Here is a 20857-nt window from a genome sequence, read left to right as displayed (position 1 = left end):
GATCATGCCTCCTACTGCAGGCAGCAGCAGCCAGACTGCCTCTCAGCTATTCCTCAAGACCTTATGTCATCCAGGAGCTTTGCTCACTGCTGTAGACTGAGCCTAAAGCCCCCTCTCCCAACACAGTATGATGATGCTCTAGGTAACAGGCAACAACTAAAAGCTCAAGGCTGCAAATGAGTTTAAAAGTCAGAATACCTGAGAATTAAGGTTGTCTGTGAGCTGGTCCCAGCAAGTACCAGTTTACTGCTTTTCTCCACCCCTACTCCAGCTTCTCTCTGCCTTTGGGACAGGCAAGCCCATCACCCATCCACGACTGTCGGCACGCAGCCCAGGAGAGACTGGATCCTGCTCCCAGCACTGGGATAGTGGCAGTGGCAGCACCTCCCTCCCACTCCTAGCAATGATTCAGCCCCTCAGGCCCCGGGCTGGAGGAGGTCCTGGATGGACAGGATCTATGAAAACCAGTCTACAAAGCACTGGTGAACTGGGAGCCTTGCAGACCCCTGTAACCTGATAAGATCCATAAGATACAGGGCATTTTGCTGGGAGGGGAGAAGGCACATCCATTGCAATCAGAGCCCGGGGCCGCCAACCTTCCATGCAGCCTTTGTGCCACCCAGGCACATCTCAATATAAGCAGTTAGGGGCTGTTTGGTTTTTAAATACTGACAAAATAAAACTTTTTAAAAAATCCTTTAACTCTTGGAAATTGCTCAACTGCTTCTGCTGAAAACCTGAAACAAAGCCTGAGGCGGGGACACAGCATGGAAATTCAGGCACGGGAAATTCCAGTGCGAGCAGTTAAGTTCAAGAGTTAAACTCGACTCCAGACAGTCTCTGTGGCAGGTAGTGTGACCGGTGTCACCCAGACACCGCTGCTCCACGCTGCCCTGCGGAGGCAAAACTGCCCCAGCAGCTAAAGCAGGCCACCCCACACCCGAAGCGTGAGCCTGAATCCACTCCAAGTGGGAGTTGATTTAGGAAAGTCCTGCACGAGGAAGCTCTGGCCAAATCACTGCAAGTGGGAGGCAACTCCTCGGGAATGTGCTGTGGGGCTCACGGCATCTGGACGTGCGCGCTCCGTGGTTACCGCCGCTACGCCCTGCTCGGTAACTGCCCTTGAAGGCAGCTCCATGGGAACATTACTCACCAGCTGACCCACTTCCCGCGGGGAGCTGCGCAGGGCAGCGGAAGCAGGCCGGATGCCAGAGTCCACAGGCCAGGGGCAAGGTGCTCCAGGAGGGATGCGGTCAGGTAGCACTGGGAATGGCACTGTGACTGGAATTGCTGCTTCAACTGCTGCTAAACCGCTCGAAAATCTGAAGGCAGCACCTCCCAACACAAGCCCCCTTTAGCCAAGGTGGTGCCCTGTGAGCAGAGTTTGGAAAGAGCGCTTTGCTGTTGGGAAAAGGGACGTTTCTGAGATCTTTATTCTGTGTTGTAGTCCTGCCTGCTCTCTTATTCTCGCTGTGCTTATTCCTTGGGAAAGCTATTTCTTTCTTCCACTGCTCTTTCATAAAACCAAGAAACAATCTGAAGAAAAACTGATAAGAAGGCTTGGGGCAGATGTGCCTTCATTTTTCTTAAAGATATCAACTATGTACATCAGCAACGTCCCTACAAAGGCAAACCACTGTGAACTGGAGCTGGGTGCCCAGAGCACTGCAGACAACAGCAAGATCCACACCAGCTGAAGTAGCCGGGGAAAATACCTGCAAGCCATTGAAGGAGAGGTCTAATCACATCATCTGCAAGCCTGTGGCTTATTCTGGGCTTTGCAAGACCCAGTGCACAGAAATGGAGTGGATCCAAAGCACTGGGATAACACACGAATTCTGACACAAGCACAGCAGCCAGAATGAAAGCTCGGAGGGAAAAGCATCCATAATGTCGTTTGTGACTGTAGGTTTGCTCTGCTTGTAACATACACTGCCAACACTCCCGGGAAAGCTGCTTAGAGATCAACAGATAAAGGCTTTTCTTTCGCCTTTTATTTCATGTAAATCGGGTTGCCCTGTTACAAAGAGGCATTTCCATATGAAGTGAAAGGTGCTCAAAAAATCAGCAGCAGCCACACCAAACCATGGTTCAATCTCTCTGAACCCCCGATGAACAGAGGATCCTGCTCCCCTTTTCACAGGCACAGATCTGCAATCCAGAGTGTCAGTCTTCTCACTCAAAAATAAGAGTGATCTCCTCAAAGCACCACCTTCTTAAAACAGGGTTTTGTCCACTGAAATAACTCTAGCCTCCTCTGAGATACGAAGTAATGTTTTGAAAAGCAACAGTGCAGCAAATTCAATTAACTAATAGAGTCTGTCTTCTGCTTGGGCACCATGGAAGCAAGACTTCCCAAATTCCGTCCCTGAGATGTGGCATGTTGTTGATGAGGTGTGCTGCTGCAACCCTTCCAGTGTGATTTACTGGGTCTGTCCCCGGCCTCCCCTTCTTCTGGCCTCCTGGAGCAGGGAGTCCTGCACCAAGCATGGCATGCTCCAGAAAACCAGGAAATCTACCCTGCTCTTAACTTGAACCTCGGTAGAGGCTGGAGGGAGTTGGAGAAGACGCGAGTAAACCAAGCCAGAGGCAAACAGTAGCTCTTTAGAGGAATAAACCACTCGTCAGCCTGTCGTGATTGATAAGTACATCTGCCAGTCCCCACCTGCTGTGCACATTCCTGGCATTTCTATCAGCAGCATTTTTTCCCCAACTGCTGCAGAGATTTAAAGGAAGGGAAACAGGCCCCAGCTTAAACAAAATGAAGAGATACCAGGCCAGTTTTCTTGCATCACACTGGGCAATCTGCTGAAGGGGTTTATTGCAGGAGTCCTTGAAGGTTCAGAAACTTGTAATGGGTGTTACGTGCTCACCTTTGCTCTTTCCTGCCATCATACCTCTATTAAGTTCCTGGCAGATAAAGCAGGGGGCTCCAAAAAAGTCTCTGCAGCCTCCAGCCACACAGCCAAAGTAATTTTCTGCACTGGTCAAACACTCCCTAGAACACAAGGGAGATAAGGATATGAGAACACACCGACTTCTCCAAAAGAGAGACAGCTCTGCTGCCTTCCCTGCAGCTGATGAGCACGGGCAGCAGGGAGAGCAGGCAGGACAGCTGTTTGGAGCAGCAGCAGATACTGCTGGGAGGGCAAGAGCAGGAGTTTAGTTCTGGTTTTTAGTCCTGAACATGGGCTAGGAGTTTCTCCTTTTCATCATTAGTTTTAACACGGTGAGAAGGTGGTGGAAAATAAACCAGTCCAATTATAGCAGAGGGTGGAACATGAGCCTGCTTGTTGTCAGAATAGGAAAAAGCAGCTCTGAGGAGCTCTAAAGAGATTCAGTGTCTAAGTTCCGAACCTCTCTGTCAAACTAGATCAAAATTAGCTATTAGGATCAAGTTTATTAGAACACATACCCATACTGAAATCCTATCAGGCTGGTTGCTGCGAGGAGCCAAGGCAAAGCCACGTTTCTGGAGTGCCCCAGCACCCATCTAAAGTGATCTCCTTTCACCGAAGGATGAACTCACACACAACTGCAAACAAATCTATGAGGTTTTACTTATTTCCAGTCTTTGGGGAAGGAGGGAGGAGGCAGCAGGAAACAATTGCAGCTTTCCCCACGCCTGGAAGATGAGCAAAATGTGAACAAAGTTTTGATTTCAGCCCAGGGTGGATATTTCCATGGCAGGCAGCACCATTCCTGCGGGCAGAGAGAACAGCAGAGCCTTTATAAAATCAGGCAGAGTGCGATACAAAATCTGACTGACCCTGGACGCTTCTGGGGAAGAGACCAGTCCCAAGACCTGTGGCTTCGAAAGGACACCCCAAACCCTGGGAGCACCAGCCACTCCTCTGCACACAGTTTTTGAGTGTATTTCCCAAAGCTGCCACACTCACATGAAGGAGCCCAAAGTTAGTGGTGGTGAGGAGAAGGGGAGGGCAAGCCAGGGGTGAGCAGTGTTTGATTAGCCAGCTAATGCGTGCAGCTGTCCTCCGGTTTTACGGCCCTTGGAGGAAATTTAAACAGGAACTTTCTATAAATTAACTGCCCATAAAATGAGCATGTTTTCTCAGCGCACCAGAAGGTCGGGAAAGGTCTGCTCAGCCCCCCGTTCCCAGGACACGGCCAACAGCCTCCACAGTTGCTGTTTCTCTTTCTGAAGCACGAGAACGTGGATGGAGCCCGTGCAGCAGTGAGCTGGCAAAAGCACGCTCACAGAGCAATCAGAGTCATTCTCCATTCACAGCAAACTAATAATTTGTCTTTCCCCTAAAATCCCCAATGCAATCCAGATGTCTAAGTAGTCTTTGTCCCAGAAAACAAACTATACCCTGGCCTCGGAGAGACGGCTCCGGCTCTGCTTGCCAAAGTCCTCGCAAGGCTGTTTATTCTGCAGGAGCAACACACACATTGATTTCAACTCCTGCCAGGTCTCGAGGCTGCAAGCGATAAGGTGGTTATGGACACTCTCCCCCAACCCTTTTGGTTTCCTCTTCCTCGAGAGGATTATTTAAGAGTTGCCCTTAGGGATATTCTGTTGAAAAAATGCACCTGACATGTTCCCAAGTTTTGAGGAAATCAGGAGGATGAGAAAAGCCAGGGTGAAGCCAATGCAGCAAACACGGGACATAAAAGAAATAAAGCAAATTGCTCAAGGGTGCATGAGGAGGACAAGTGTGTGTGGTCACCCTGAGCCACAGGAGGAGAGGCCCTGCCACCAAGGACCCTGGGAAGGGCCATTTCAGCAGGGGACAGGCTGGATCATCCCAGGAAAGGAAGAATGAGGCATTTGGCAGAAGGGCTGAATTCCTCTGGCAACAAAGGTTAAGCACACAGCTGCACCTGTCCCGGGGAAAGGGACCCATGCCAGGTGGGGAAGGAGATCACAGCCTCCCCAGCATCCTGCTCTGGGACTGTCAGGCAAGAGCAGCAAGTTTCCCGTGGTGGGGGGTCAGCACAGAGCCCTTCTGTCACACTGGCTCTCCCAATCTGCTGGCAGCAGCCATGGGCTGCAGCACGCCAGGGAAAAGCTGTCCAAAACACCTATGGAAATGTTTGGAAGAGCTGTAAATAGAGTTTGGAAAACAAACGCTGACCAGCCACACAACTCTTCCAGGAATATATTAAGTGTTAGTGTAGTTGCATTCCAGTCCCTGAATATATTTTCTATAAATAAGTATTTTAAATCACTTTGTTTCAAAATTTATTATATTAGTCAAGTGCAGTGCAATGCTTCACATTTTAGACCTGCAGGCTGCCAGCCAAAATTGCTGCTGATTTTTAAAACTGTGTTGCACTACCTAGGGTATGGCATAGAATCATTTTTAAGTCTTTTTTAGGTGCTTTTCTACAAACACATTTCTTCTGTATTGTAACATCAGGTCTCTACCAGTACATCACATTCTGTGGATTAAAATATCTTTATTCACAAACCAACAACAATGGGTTTCTTTTCAAATCTACCTTTTTTTTTTCTACCTGTTTTTACAGGCCAGTAAGCAAAAGAAAATACACCAGTAACTCTGCATGCAAAGTAACTCTCTCAAGAACTAGGTATTTTTGTCATTGACAAAGCCACAGTACGTTCCACTGGCAGCAATTTCTGGGAGCTCCGTTTGAGCAGTGAGCATGGCTGCCAGGACACAAGTACTGCACATAACAAGCCAACTACACTGCAGACATGCCAAAGCTCCCCAAAGGCCCTGCTCCTCTAAAGACACTGCAAAGAAGCATGCACAGGGAAAATGGATCATCCTGTGTCCTAACCTGGGTATCCTGTCTACACACAGACCTCAACCCATACACTTCAACCCAAACACACTGCATTCACAGGGATATTGAACCCTCTTGCAGAAGGGAAAACCCAGACACAGCAGCTGTGCTTTTGGAAGGTCCAAAGCATCAGCAAACAGCAGGGTATGGCTAAGGGCAGATCCTGCTCCCCAGCACCCATGCCATTACAGATACAGGTCCTTGAGCACCAGATACCAACAAAACACAGCTTAACCTTCAGAGCACAGACTTCCACTGGCTCTTTACAGTACACAAATATTAATATTGACAAATAAATTCAGGTCTGCTTAATCCAAAACACACAGCGCTGTGGCCAAGCTTGCGTTCTGTTTGGAGAACAGGCCAGACACTCCGAGCCTGGCTGCCTTACCTATTTTTGAAAGCCAGACTTAAGTCAACCGAACAGATAATAACCAAGCTGAAAGCCCAATCCTCACCACAAACCCCTCCTGCTCATCAAGCTCTTGAAACTGAGAGGGGGAAAACACCCCCGGGGTACTGCAGTTATCTCCATCAGTGCTGTGGGGAGCTGGGGAGAACACATGCTTGCCAGGCCAGGTACCTGGGGCAGGTAAGTGCCTGTCAGTGTTCCTCTCCACTATCAGCTAAATCAGCTTACAGGAGCTCTGTGACTGCTCAGCAGGAACAGGGCTACATGACCCCGCTATCTCCTTTTCCATCCTTACAGCTTAGGCTGTAAATTCTTCAGGGACAGATGTAACCAGAGGTCCTGATAGAGCACTGCTGGCCATGGCTAGCTGGGACCTCTGCAGGGAGCCATGGCAGCAGTTCCAACAGCTTCAGGGTAATGATGCTGGGTAAACCTAAAAACTGTGAAAAATGTTAATTTCCTGCACTGGTATGCAGATTGCACCTAAGAAACTGCTTAATTGGACATGGGGAGAGGAATCAAGGCTGAAGTGCAGTATTTATATTAGAGATTTTTGTCTTTGGTGTAGGGTAGCCAACACACACCACATAAATGTAGGGGAGCTTTGGGGTGTGGAGACTTGTGAGGCCACTGCGGTGACACCAAGTCATGTAAGGCTGAGAGATGAAACTGCCTATGTAGCACAAACACCGGGTTTGGGTACAGATGCAGCAGAGTTCAAAGCAATGAGCAGAAAGTAACACAGGGCTGTTACGTGGGAGTCTGGGCAGAGACAGGGAGGGACAAGGGCAGTGAAGAGGTGGGTTCTGAAATAGGAAAAAATGGAGAACAAGGTGTAAGATAGAGAACAAAGGAGGGTCAACCTTCCTGTTGTAAGAGGAGGGGCACCTACGGACAGCCATGACCCCAAAGAACAGACTGAACCCCCCAGGATGCCAGGGAATGCCCCAGACAACCTGTTGCACTCTCCACCTGGTCTGTGGCCAAAAGACTTGCTGTGGGAGGGCAAACTGGGGTGGACTTGCACACTAACACAGAGTGACATGGGAGGGAAGGGTGACAGACCTGCCATTCAGCAGCGGTGCCATTTGTCAGATTTAGCAGTAATAATGATGAGCTTTAGAATCCTAAGTGTGCAAAATGCTCTAACTGGAAATTAGTACCAGTGCTGTTTATTAGAGAATCAATTAAACAGTCAATAACTCAACTGGCTTCTTGGTGGAGTGCTGCTTCACCATAAACACTGCAGCATCTCGGGTCAGCTGCAGCTCCAGCCTGCACCCCAAAGGGGCTGGATCAGCCTGGGGCTCAGCAGGACCCCCCAGCCCAGAGGTCAGGGCTGGCTGCTGACCAGGCACCTCAGTGATGAGGTTAAGCCTGCGTGGGCAGAGACAATCTGGGCTGCTTGTGTTACACATTTGCACAATGCTGACCTACTGCTGAACACCGTGCACACCACCACCACCACAGAGTGAACACACCACTAGCCACACTTTTAATTACTTCTAGTAATAAACTGGGATAAAGAGCTTAGAAGCTGGAAGTGCCTGTGTAAAGCACACCTGCAATTAAAGGGACACTACTCAACCACACGATGTCAGCAGGAGCAGAGAGTTGGCCATGCAGGGACAGGGCCCTCCATGCATCCTCCCACTCTTGGAGCAGGACTGACCTAAATCCTTCCCTTTTCAGACTCCGGTGGCAGGAGGAAAATGAGCCGGTCTCATTAATTTCACCTCCTGCTGCCTGGTGAGCTTGTCTGCAGCAAAAAAAAAATATTCAAAGCTATGTTGGTGACCTGGCAACTCAAACCTTCTGTGGAGCAGGAGGCACAAATGACCTGCTGCAGCATTGCTCACCTCATGGCCAAGCTCTGCTCTCACCCCCAGAGCTCCTCAAGATATTCAGCTGTGGACTTTTTACAGATGCAGTTAGGACACCCAGCAAGGGAACTGCTCCTCTGCAGGGCAGTTGATGCAATAGAAGGGCACGTAGTCCATGGACAGCTGGCAGCTCAGAAAAGACTTCTCTGGTATGCAGGAGACCCCGAGACTGGCACACTGCATGACACAGGCAACTCCTCCCCGCAGCTTCCTCAGAGCCTCACTGGAGCCAAGTACATCGGGGCACCCTATTTTCCTGTGATTTCCAGAGTTCAAGTTGATTTTTTAATCTGACAGTAACAGTAGAAGACTATAAAAAACCCCACAGTGGCCTGAGCAGCTCTGGAGTCTAAAATAAACATGCCAAGCCCTATTTGTGATGGAGTAAAAATAGCTTGTTTCTCATACCTTCCCAGGACCTCTGGTTCATACACAAAAGCTTCACAGGTTAACTACAAAAATATCAGATGTGCAAGGAATGGCTTGATTTGAGCTTTGCACTGTTTGAGGAGTTCAGAAAACCACCTCAGCCCTGCAGCAAAGGGATGAACCCTCAAAGCTCATCTCCCACCCAGGGCTAAAGGCCAGGCACTGCCATTTCCCTTTAATAGAAACCACTGTACTTCTGGAGAGAAAAAAATCCAAACAAAAAAAAAATCCACAAACGTCACTGGAATTACATCTTGTGTTCTTTCTTGGCTGGATACTTTTAAAATGACACTTATTCCAAAGAGCACTAACTATAAAATCTAGTGCAGAGCTGTGCTGCAGCCGGGACAGGCTCCCTGGGAAGCAGAGCAAGCGCAATCAGTGTCGGCATCAAAAGGAGAAGGCAGACGGTGGCTGGTCTGTCTCACCGTAAGAAGCACCACTTCATAGCGAGTTCTGCTAAATTAACTTTTTTCCAGGGTCTAAATGTATCTCACCTGGCACCTGTGATGCCCCTGAAGAGATCAGAAAAACAAGACCTGGGAAGGAAGCACAGCAGGAAAGCCGTCACGACGACGAGTTTAATCATTACATCATTTCTAATGACAGCTCCGCTGGACCCACAAGCGAGCACCAACCTATTTATGACTAGGGCTTAAAAAAAGGGCCAGAATCTGCAATGCATCTGAAGCCTGCTGGTATTTACACAGGCACTAAAAGACACCCAGGGAAAAGCCAGGCGTGCATGTCCCCAGCCCTGAGGGCCAGGCTTGCAGGAGCAACCAGCCCCAGGAGCCTTCCCAGAAACAGCCGGCACATCTCCCTACAAGGCAGTCCTGCCAGGGGCACATGCAGCTGTCCATCTGCCTCAGCCCAGGAGCACACACCAGCCTTCAACCCAGCCCAGACAACACAAGGCAAGGCACTGGTGCTGTGGGACCCCCAGGGAGCACCTTCACCAGCCACACGCACCACCCTGCTCAAGTTCCAGGGTCACCCTTAAAATTCATCTTCAGAAACCTGGGCTCAAACTGAGGAGGCATAAATTAAGCAGCAATTTGGGGCTTTGGGTGAGATGCAGAGGCATCTCCAAAGAGCTCTTAGCACAGCCACACTTATTTTAAGTGAGCGGGACAAGAGAAACAAATTTGCTTGCTAAATACTCAGTTTAGCAGGTCACGTTGAAAAGCCCAACATTTGTACTTTGGTTATGTTCTTAACCGCGCCCACATCATATTGAAGGCCAGCATCTAGTGAGACCCGATCACGGGTCCCTGAAGTTTCCACCTCTTGATTGAAGTCACTCTTGCACTTTGTCTTGAGTCAAAGACTTCAAGAGATAGAAAAGCCACAAGTCTCACTAGTTACTTCTCTCCGTTACTAAGCACTCTAGCAAGTAAATAAGGAAAAACACACCCCTTTCCCAGGTTTTACATTGTCTGGCTGCCTCCTCCTCTTGTTAGACAAAGACTTTCATCATTTATAGTTAAAATTGTTTCAGAGAACAAGGAGAGCGATCTGCAGCTTTCCAGCCCTCTTGTCCCACCTGCCTACACACTGTCACTAAATGGTCACCTCACCAGATGCTTCAAGGTAAAAATCACAGCTTATCTTATTTACATCAATATTTGGTGTTAGCTGTTACATAAACACCGCTGCTTTTGGAGGAGGCTTCTCTAGTCTCTTCAAGTCTCCTGCTCTCCTCACTTGCCATTGCTTCCCATTCTTTCAGCTTATTCTGAAAGGGCAGGACTCCCTGTTCCTCTTATCTGGCAGGCAGTGGTATGACAACCCAGCCACCAAACATCTGACAAACCAATAACCTCACCCACATGTGCAACCCAGGATGTCAGCTCGTACTTCCCCCTCCAGTGCAGTGCATCATGCTTCCTTCCTACACCGGTGAACTCTTCCTCCTATTCAGTGGCCCACAGAGATCTCAAGGGATCACTCAACATGGGGCCTGCAAGCTTTATGCATCCTCGCATGTTGGCAAAGACTTGGAAAATCTACAGAGCAAGGAATGGCTGAGCTTTCTCCCTGCCTCTTCCTCACAGGGCAGATGTGCCCCAGCCTGCTTGAAGATCCACAGCAGCATCATCGTAATTTTAAGCTGGTGTAACTTCCCAAGGAAGCATTTCCACCTCTCCCATCCCACTCCTCTTTTCCCTTTGTGCTGGTATGAGAGAGTGCACAGAGAAGTGGACGTGGGAACTGACACACATTAAAGGAATGCAACAAGAGACAAACAAGAGGCCAGCTTCCATCTGGCTCAGTTTCCGGGCTGGATGTGGGGTCTGCAGGACCACCTCTCTTTTCCCTTTCACCAGCACAAGGGAAAGGCAGGACCTCTTCTGCCAGCAGCATCTGCTCAAACCAGCTGAGAAGCTGAGCACACCAAGTATGGACCCTGCAACAAACTACTGGGCAAAAGCACTGCACAAAGACACCAAGGAAAACCCAAACAATTCCAAAGATAAAGAGAAATTAAACTGGGTTCAGCTGGACATCTCCCATTCATTTCCCACTATTGTCCTAACCAGCATCTAAGCAGCACACACTGAGAGCTACGGTCACCTCCCACAGCCAGCTGCATCCTGGTAGCAGGCAGAGCAATTCCCTTACAGCAGAAGGCTCCGACTGGATCTATTCCACATTAATAGTCTGCTCGAGCACTCCTGGGCAAACTGCAGCAAGCAGGCAAGTGACCTGACGCAGGTTTCTTTTCAGCCACTAAGCCACTTTAAAAGACATCTAAAAATACATGAAATGCTTTTCTCATGTGACTTTTCTAAGCGAGGGACTGCTCTAAAGCCTGCCAACCACAAATGGAACAAGACGCCAATGCAAGACCTCTTTTCCTGCACCAACAGCCTCTACACTGGCAACCTGTTGAGTCCAAGAGACAAGCTGAAGATAAAAACCTGGAGCATTATGCTTGGCAGTATCAGCTCCTGATGCAGCACTATTCTCCCCAAAGGGCTGTGCTTCCGTTCAGGATCACCACCCAGATGGGGAGCTGCAATGTTTTGCTGTGTTTCTGCTCCAGAAGGATCTTTACTAGCTACACCCAGAAGAGTTCAAACTTATACTCCTCCCCACCAAGCCTGAACTAAAAAAATAACTTCCCAGCTCTGCTGACACAGGTAATTCCTCTCCACTGAGAAGAGGAGATAAATGGGACAACTGTTTGCCTTCGAAAGTGCTTTGCAAATCAGCTCAGATGGCTGCTGCCGCAAAGCCCAAGCAGGAGGACACTGGCCACTTCAGCTGATCCTCAAGCTCCTTAAGAGTAGATTTACATCACCAAATTTCCCATGAAGATTCTTCCTCCACTCCCAGAGGGGAGCAAAAAAGCTCTTTAGAGATGCAGCGTCTGCCTTGAACCGGAGTAGACACTGACACTGGAAAATGAAAGGTGTCTGCTCCTGGATGAGCTCAGGCTGCAGAGCTGAGCCATCTGCTTCTACTGAAGCTGAGGGTGGCTCTTCCTTGCTCCAAACCAGACACCTCGCCGTGTGCCCAGGCAGCTCCAAGCTTTAGCTGACCTTTTCCAGTTGGCACAGACTACGACTGCTGGTCCCAAACAGGGCTCAGAGTCAGCTGTGTAGAATTCACTAATAATCATCGTCTTAGTCACTGCTTAAAGAAGCATCTCACCCCTAAACACTTGCCTAGGGCGTCGGCTTAGCCAGCCTTAATTCCCATATATGACCAGAAACGAGGACTTCAGCATGTGGAGCAATCCTTCCTGGGCTCCCAGCTGGAGTGACCGAGCCACACACTACACCAGCCCAAAAGACACTCCCAGGGCAGAGCTCTGCACCCAGCCTTGCTCTCCACGATCTCCCTCATGCTGGTGGTGGATTGCTTTTGCAGCAGGATGTGAACTGACCAATCATCACAAAACACAGGTATGTGTGGCCAAGGTGTGCCTTCAGAACTGCCCCTATCTGCAGTATCCTGACTTCATCTTAACTTCAGAAAAAATCAAACCCTAAATCCCACTGCCTCCTCTGTTCTCTGCCTTTCTTTGTGGCACAAGGGAGAAGGTGCCTCAAAGGATCTCCTGAAGCATCGTATCAAGGCAAAGGTTTTGAACCAGCATGTGAACAGACTGTAAGAAATCCATAAAAAGTGTGAAGAGGCTTACCTGGAGTCGGCAGGATTAAGTTCCCTATACAAAGTTATGCACCTCCAGGGGAGGCTTTAGGGCCTGCCATTCAGGGAAGAGAAAAAGGCTGGAGGCTGCTGAGCTGGGTCACGCTGGAGCAAAGTGCACCAGGATGCAGCACAGAGGTCTGCAGGAAACAGCTTCTTCCTGTGACGGCAGGACAGTACCACGACCCCTCTCCCCTGGGATACCCACAGGCCAGGCACAGCCAACTGCCAGACCAGGCTGAGCTCACACAGCCACGTCCAGTCGCCGAGGCGCCGGCCAGAGATGCACGGCCCTACCTGTCCTGGCAGGACCCGGCTCCAACAGGGAGAGCAGGAGCTGGAGGCAAGCAGCACTTGCACCACTCCCACCTGACCCAATGACTACAACATTGGAGGAGCTTTGGTGGAGCTGCACAGAACGAAGAGGAGGGTCAGCATTCCAGCTTTCAGGAATAATGGGCATGCAGTGCAATGGTACCGGTGCTGGGACGCTGGTTTGAGGGGAGGGTGGTGTCTGAACCACATCACAAGCTGGAACAGTGCTTCCAGAGTGCAGGAGCTTGTCCACGTCTGACTGAAGCTTTAAGCAAACCTTCTCACGCCCAAATCACCCATGGTAATCATGGAGTACTTCCCTCTGCCACATTCAGCACACAGAATCGCACGTAACTTTTATCCCGGCTTATCACCATCACTGCACAGGGGAGCACCACTGCCTTCTCAAGGCTTTAATTCCTCAGTATATAATTCTACATCATTGCCAGTAGCAAGTGAAGCCCTTTTTCGTGTTAGCATTGACTACAAAGTTTTCATGAGGCTGTAAAGCCCTGTTCCTACACTTTTCTTACAGTTTAGTGCCAAGGGTTCATGGGCTTTGCATGCAGTACCATTACAACATGTTGCTTTAGTTTTCTCTGAACATTTCTGAAGATTTGTATTTATCTCAGCAATTGTCATTCACAGAAAATTAAATTTTTTACCTCCCTAGAGGCTGACCCCAGCTATTCAAACAAAATCTTATTCTAAGATGTGATAACTTTTTCTTTAAAGAGCAACCAGCACAAAACATACAGACAAACATAAAGCACTGGCTTTATAAACATCACTGGAAACACAAAATTCCCCACGTAGAGGACACAAACTTTCGCATTTTGGCCACACAGCTCACCCTGGAGAAGTGAACTGATACCATGGAAACACATACAGCACTATGGCACAGACCTTCCTGCTAGATTGCATGACAGTCCAATCACTCAGTATTACCACCATCAACACAAACATTAATGCCCAGCCTGAAAACCACCTGATCTGACCCGGACACTCATTAAAATAAGGCTGACTGCCCTATTCCTGATGCTCTATCTCACACAAGACGGACAGATCTGTGTTGTGACCATGCTGCAGAACATGTAGGACCTCTTACGCACCCCATACAACAGCTATTCTGTGCACAAACACCACACTGCAGAAGCTTTCAATGAACTGAAAGTGAGAATTAATGAAACAAATCAATTATATGAGTTGTTTGTGCCCATTAAGGTCAGTTGATGCCAGTACCTCTGCAATTATACTTTCCCACATGTCTTAAAGCATTTGCTATGGTAGGAGAAAGGAAAGATGCCAAGGAGTTTGAGGAGAAGATAGGCAAACGAGGTTTTGAATTTTAGGAAAAATACTAGAGGAAGAGTCTCCCTTGGAATTGGCATAGTCCCACTCTTGTCTCCAGCCAGCCTTCACCTGTATCTGTAGAGGCAAAAGTCTGATTTTTAGAGAAAAAGAGACACGGCTACACTGATTCTGTGTAGCTTCCTGGTAGGATCCTATGAAGTTGAATTCAGAGAAGGTTTTAGAATAACCACCTTTTATCCCCTTAATGTAGGCCCCCAGGCACTATCATAAAAATTCCACTAGAAATATTTCCTTTGGGGTGGGGAAACACCATGCATGGTCTGTCATGCTGGAATCGGCTCCTACGGCACAGAGAGCTCACACTCCACTGAGGTCAAGACCTAAGCAGAAAGCCTAAGGGACACGAACAGGGAATCACTGCAGCCTCAAGTATGCCTCTCATTCCCCACCCAGAAGCCCACACCTGTGTAAAGCCTTCCTGCAGGAATCCCAAGTGCCACAACACAAAGATCACACCTTACATTTCAGCAATTCCTAGAGAAGAGCTGATGAAACTTCTTGTTATAGACAGAACTCCCAGCTAGAGACCAGTACTGAAGAGCTGCTTTAGAAAAAGTTTATGGGAGAGGCCCAGAAGCCACACTGGAAAAACTCACAACTATTTCCATCCTGATTAAAGTGGAATCTGTACAGCATCCTGGACTGCTGAAACCGAGCACTACAGACAGGGATCTTGGTCCCTCTCTGCTGCAACTGAAAAGTCCCACACAAGCCACGCACACAAGGAAATCCTGGAAGCTCTGGGAAGAGATGTGTTTCCCAAAAAGCCTAGGAGAGTCCATCTGGGGGCAAGAGGGAATAGGCAGTCAGAGCCAGCCAAGCAAGGACCAGCAGCACACAGTCCCCACATTGCAATCTGAGGTTGTGACAGTGGCACAAGCCTTTCACATCACGTACCATGATTCAACACTCCAGTGGAAAACCAAACTAGCACTCAAGCTCATTCAAAAATCAATCCCTAGCCCTTGGGACTGATATAAAATGATCAGTATCTGCTACTGGAAACTCATCAAAATTACTGAATGCTAATCCTCACCCTTAAGGAACACACTTCACAGAAGATTAAGCTTTCTGAAGTCAAAATGCAGTCTAGTTCAAAAAAGAGAGAAGCCCATGTGAATTCAGCACACACATCCAGCACTCGTGTGGCCTGTAACTAAGCAAGAGAGCAAACTGAAACCTCCCTGTAACCACTTCTTCACCCCCGAGGAGGGAGGGCAGGAATGCCGCTTGTCAGGTCCCTAACGAGGACTATCTGCACCATCAAGTACTGCAGGAAGGGGCTTCTGAGCCAGTTTGCTGGAATGCTCAGAGAAACCAGCATATAAAATATTTTAGAAACTGCCCATGTAAACACTCTATGAATTGAGCCCTTCTCAGAAAGTACAGCAGGAAAGACACACTGTACCCTTACTTGGGGTTGCAGTGATGGAAAGGCACTGTGGTGAGACCACAACATGAGAAAAGAGGAGAGAAGAGAACTCATTAGAGGAAACCTTCACTCAAATACATTTTTACAGGTCAGATGAGGCTGCGAACCTGGTTTTCTAAAGAAAAACCCAAACCAAAGCTGAACGCTGTGGGGCTGGGACAAATTTTATTGCCATTTCCAAGCTTCACCCTCTGCATGTTAAAGTCAGACAGTACTTTGCATTCCACCAAGAATTACTCTCCAGACCTAGAGGATACCTGCAGGACAGTGAAACAGAGGGGACAACTCAACCCTGAAAAAGTAAATATCTGTTATGGCCAAGAGCACCACTACAAAGGGAGAGCTCTGCTGATCCAATGGCTTCCTGCCTCCAAGGATAGTCCAACTCCCTTCCCTTGCAAAGCTGTGCAAAGTGAATAAAGGGTCAAGCTGAAAAAATCACCAACCTTATGCCAAATTAGCAGAATCAGCTGGTCAGTCCATTAGCTCAGCACCACAGCTGGCCCCGGGAGGAGGCAAGAGGGCACAGCTGAACGCAGAGAAAGAGAAGGGCCCTTTTAAGAGCATTAAACCATGAGGGTGGAGGCTGAGGTGACCACTTGCTCTGATCTAACCCACCACAGGGGACGATGCCCACCTCCTCCTCCTCCAGGCTGGGCCTCATTTCCTTTCCCCCTGCAGTGCTGTGCTGTTGACAAACTCCTCCTGGTTGGGGATTTACAAGCTCCTTCCATGGACAATCCAGGTTACTAAACTGCAGAAAGCTAACCCAGGGACAAAACAGATCAGCTGAGCAAGATGATTGCAGGCACCACAATGGCATGTCTAGGGTCTGACCTGTCTGCTCCAAAAGCAGTGAGGCTTACCCAGCTCAGCCTTCCCACACAACCCTCTGCTACCTCAGCCAGGGACAAGTGCAATGCCACTGGCATGGGCTGGCAGTGACACAGCCAGGGCCAGGTGGCTGAACACCATTTGTGTTGAGGTTTGGGAGCCATTGTGAACTCTCCACAGACATGTGCAAGGGCTGCAGTAAGAAGCTGTGGGAACACTTGGTAGCCCTGCAGCCCCCTCTGGCTCTTGGGTCCCATCACACTGTCCAGGGAAAGGTCCCCAGACGTGGAAGAACCTTGCAAGGTGCACTGCTGCCACAGGCAGAGATTCCAGGGAATTTCCTAGGGTGCCTCAAGGCTCCAAGAAACCAGCACTGAGGTGACCTTGAACAGGACGTGGCATTCAGGAAAACAGGAGGCCCCCACTGGCAACCCAACTCTAATCAAAGCCATGCCACTCACCTTGCCCTGTTCTCCTCCTCCTCAGTAACCCAGAACAGCTCACAAACCAGCCATAAGAGCCAGGAAGCTTTCTCCTGGTCCCCAGGTGACCAGCTCAGGCACTGCACAGGGAGTGGGCCTGCCTGGCTGGGGGACTTGGATCATCTCCTTCAGATACTGCTGCATAAGCAGATCAGTTCAAATGCTCATGAAAAATCCACTGACAAAAATATTGGTAACATCAAACATACACAACCACTTTTCTTGCTGGCAAGCTAGAATTTTATCCCAGAAAAGCTGAACCGGAGGCAGTTTCAGCCAACAGATAAGCTCAGGGAGATACACAGATAGAAAAAGGCACCAGACTAGGATGTGCACCTACCTAGAGTCTTCACACAGGTTAATACATTAACTTTCCATCCAGCAGCACCTCAGTAGTTTGCTCAAATTCAATCTCACAGAACAAGCCCTAAAAGCACAGGTTCTTTGGGTTCATATTTTGTTATTCACAGCTTAAACATGGTCACAGTCCTTTGCAAATTGGGTTTAAGGTACAGAGCTCTCCAGACTGCACAAACATCCTAAGAACAAACATTTTCAGCATACCAAGAGCTCAGATACTCTAGGTCAATCCAACTGTGTTTATTTGTATTTCGCCCAAATCACCGCCAAAGTACCCAGAGCTCAAGGAGCAACAGCCTCCCACTGATTCAGCAAGAGACCAGAAGTAATTGGTAGACAGTCTGCAAGCACCACGAAGAATGCCAGAGGCATTTATTTACATGACCCCTGTTTGCCTAAGAAGAATTCAGCGTTTGCATTTTCCTCACTCAAATTAATCATCACTAGACTTAACTGCTCAATACTGTTCCTCAGCTAACAGGAGTAAAATCATCCCCACAAAACTTTTCAGGTAGCTGTTACTGACAGAATGAGACAGACTTTTACTCCATCAGCTGGAGTTCCTCCCCAGGCTGGCACAGCACCCTGCTATGTCTCCAGGCTAATTTGTCTCATTATCTCTCCAAGGCACACAGAAAAAGCAAGGAGACACCATTCCTACTGTTGAGCAACACCACTTCTGCCAGGGCAGAACCATCACACCTTCTCGGCTAGGCTGACAACACACTGCACCTACACCTGTGCTGCAGACACTAAAGCATGAAAACTCCCCCAGGATCCAGCTGCTGCAACCACACAGTTCTTTTTTCCCTGAGTCCCCAGCAGGACCACTGGTCTTTAGTGCAGAGCCCCAAAACACCTCTCAGGCCTGTCTGCTGGCACACTCACACAAGCCAGGACACAGCAGGCCTCCCTCCAACGCTACCCCCTCACTGTCAGAGCATGGCTCTGCCCAAGAGAGGCAGGCCAGAATTCCTGCAGAGCAGCCGCCCGTGGAAGACAAGTCACAGCCAGAGTGTTGGGCCAGCTCTGACCAGGAGCTTCGCAGATGAAGCTGGCAAAGGGTCCCACTCTACCTGCCACACATCATCCTTCGCTTCCGAGACCAGCTGAGCTCAGCACTCCGGGCACTGGGAGATGAGGAGAACAGAGTGGGTAAGTTACCAACAAGTACCAGCACTTCTAAAAGCAGACAAGTGCTTGGGGCCAACAAATCCCATACAAAACTTACTAGTACACAGTGAGAGCAGAACACTTACTGCTATCAGCCCCATAATTCTTACTGATTCTCCAGGTCTGATACCAACCATTAAGCACAATTTACTACTCTATTTACAGAACGCTTAAAGAAATAGGTATGTCTAAGCCAGCAGGTGCTGTCAGCAACATCTCCCAGATATTGGAGCATTTGTGCCAACTCCCAAAGAAGCGAGCTTGAACTCCTGCAGCAAGGAGTCTGCGCGACCTGGTATCAGCCAGGCTTTGCTGATTACTCCTCTGAGTAAACAGTGGTGTTCCCAGCACTTCAGCTTGCTCTCAAAAGCTCCTTCCGTTGGCATACTACCCTATATTTAGGATAGAAGAGCGCAATGACAAGCATCGGGAAGAATGAATAAGTGGTTTAGGATGCTCAGTATAGCAGCAGAAACTGTGAGAAGAAACCTAAGAATTAGAAACTCCTAAAGTGAGGAAAGGAATCTCTAAAGCTAAAGGTTGGAAGAGACAGCATTCCATATAGAAAGTTAAATAGCAAGTTTTGTTAAGGATAGTACTCCCAAGGCAAGAGGCATTAGTAGTCCATCATGTAACAGCAGTGGGCAGTAGAAAGAAGCTCCTGCCTGGAAGGGCTAAGAGAAAATAGGCAAATTCTTGGGTTTTTTTAATACAAAAAGATTTTAATTTCATTTTGGCCAGGTGAACATTAGTGGCGTTTTCTCAAGCTTAGGAGTACAAAGCTCCAGGACCAAGGGAGACATAGCATCTCAGGGAGCGATCACAAACCCTACAGCCAGGTCCCACATCCCCCTGCCCACACCTTCCCACCCTGAGCAGCAGGACCTAGTTACACTCCAAAAACACACATCTGCCAACTTCAAACCTGTGGCAAAACTCAGTAAATCCACGCCTGTTGACTTGATGGGCACTGGAAACTTGGGCCACGTTGCAGCCTGTTGCTTTCAAGGAACCAGGGAGGCCACAAGGAATATCCGGCATTTACACCTTTTTTGGCGGTGGAACTACTAACTTGCCATTAGTCACCTGCACTGGGCACTGAAAAATAAAGTTTCCCTGCAGGTCTGTCCCTCCCGGAACAGCCTCTGCTGTTAGTCACGCTCCCAGTGCCCGGAGCCAAGGTCAGCCCTGGGAAGTGGCGGGGCCCACGGAGCCCCACAGGGGCAGAGCCGAGGGGTTGCCCGGCCACCCTGCCTGCGGCAGCCACCTGTCCCCGAGGAACACCCAACTCCGCCAGCTACCTGGACACCCACCTGCGCTCCCACGGCGCCGGGCCGGTCCCGGGGAGCGGGGGCAGCCCGGGACGCCCACACGGGTTCTCCCACAGCCAGAGCTGGCTGTCGCCACCGACAGTACCTGGACCGCTCACGGCGAAGCCCCGAGGCTCACCGAGGTACAGCCCGGGCCGGCCCGACCGCTCGAAGCCCCGGGCCCGCTCCGCCTCCCGCCCGGCCCCGCCGAGCACTCTCGGGCGCGGCGCCCACCCAGGGCCGAGGGCGGCGGAGGGAAAGCGGCGCGGAGGGAGCGCGGCCCGGCGGGAAAGCGGCACGGGGCCGGCCCCGCAGGCCACGGAGGGCGCGCCGAGCTGAGGCGGCGCCGCGCCGGGAAAGCCGCCCCGCCGCCCGCGCTCCGCCAGGCCCGTGCCGGCCGCGCCTCTGCCCAGGCCGCGCCGCCGCCGCCGGTCTCGCTCCCCACCGCCAAGGGCAGGGCGGCCGGCGGGTGCCTCCGCAGCCGCGCTCCGGCCGGTCGCGGTTCCCCCGTCCCCGCTCTCACCGTGCACGCCGGGCCCGGCCCCGCTCCCGCCGGCTCCGCGGCCCCAACGCACCGAGCGGGCGGCGCGGCGCGGCGCGAGCGCGACCCCGCGCGGGCACGTACCCGGGGGGCGGGGCTCGCGCGCGCGCGCGGCGCCTGGCAACCGGCGGCACGAGCCCGCCGCGGCCAATCGGCGCCCGGCGACAGCGCCGGCCACGCCCTTCTCCGCCACGCCCCGTGCCACCTCCCCTCGCGGCCACGCCCCCGCACCGGAGCCCCACCCTCCGCCCCGCCCTCTCCCTTGGGGCCCTCGCCGTGCCCCCTCCCCGCCCCGCCCCCGCGGCCCCACCCCGCCGCCCCCGGCCCCGCCTCACTGGCGCAGGAACCGTCCCCGCATCTCCAGGCCCGCCTCCTG

At 50.4% G+C, this 20857-nt stretch overlaps 1 protein-coding gene across 3 annotated transcripts in view; it reads right to left on the bottom strand.

Moving 5' to 3' along the window:
- Positions 1 to 20533, bottom strand: part of DAG1 (dystroglycan 1) — a 49368-nt gene extending 28835 nt beyond the window's left edge. Inside the window, exon 1 of one of the 3 annotated variants that reach the window (XM_048315457.1) lies at positions 20464 to 20533. The gene's annotated coding sequence lies outside the window, so the exon portion shown is untranslated. Of the gene's footprint in view, positions 1 to 198; positions 325 to 19943; positions 20114 to 20463 lie in introns of those variants that run through there. The other 2 variants (XM_048315456.1, XM_048315458.1) reach the window with 2 other exon arrangements.
- Positions 20534 to 20857: the final 324 nt, after the last annotated feature.

Source organism: Corvus hawaiiensis, chromosome 11 (assembly GCF_020740725.1).
Source record: "Corvus hawaiiensis isolate bCorHaw1 chromosome 11, bCorHaw1.pri.cur, whole genome shotgun sequence".
In the NCBI taxonomy this organism is placed as follows: domain Eukaryota; kingdom Metazoa; phylum Chordata; class Aves; order Passeriformes; family Corvidae; genus Corvus; species Corvus hawaiiensis.
This window is presented reverse-complemented; position numbering and strand designations above follow the sequence as displayed.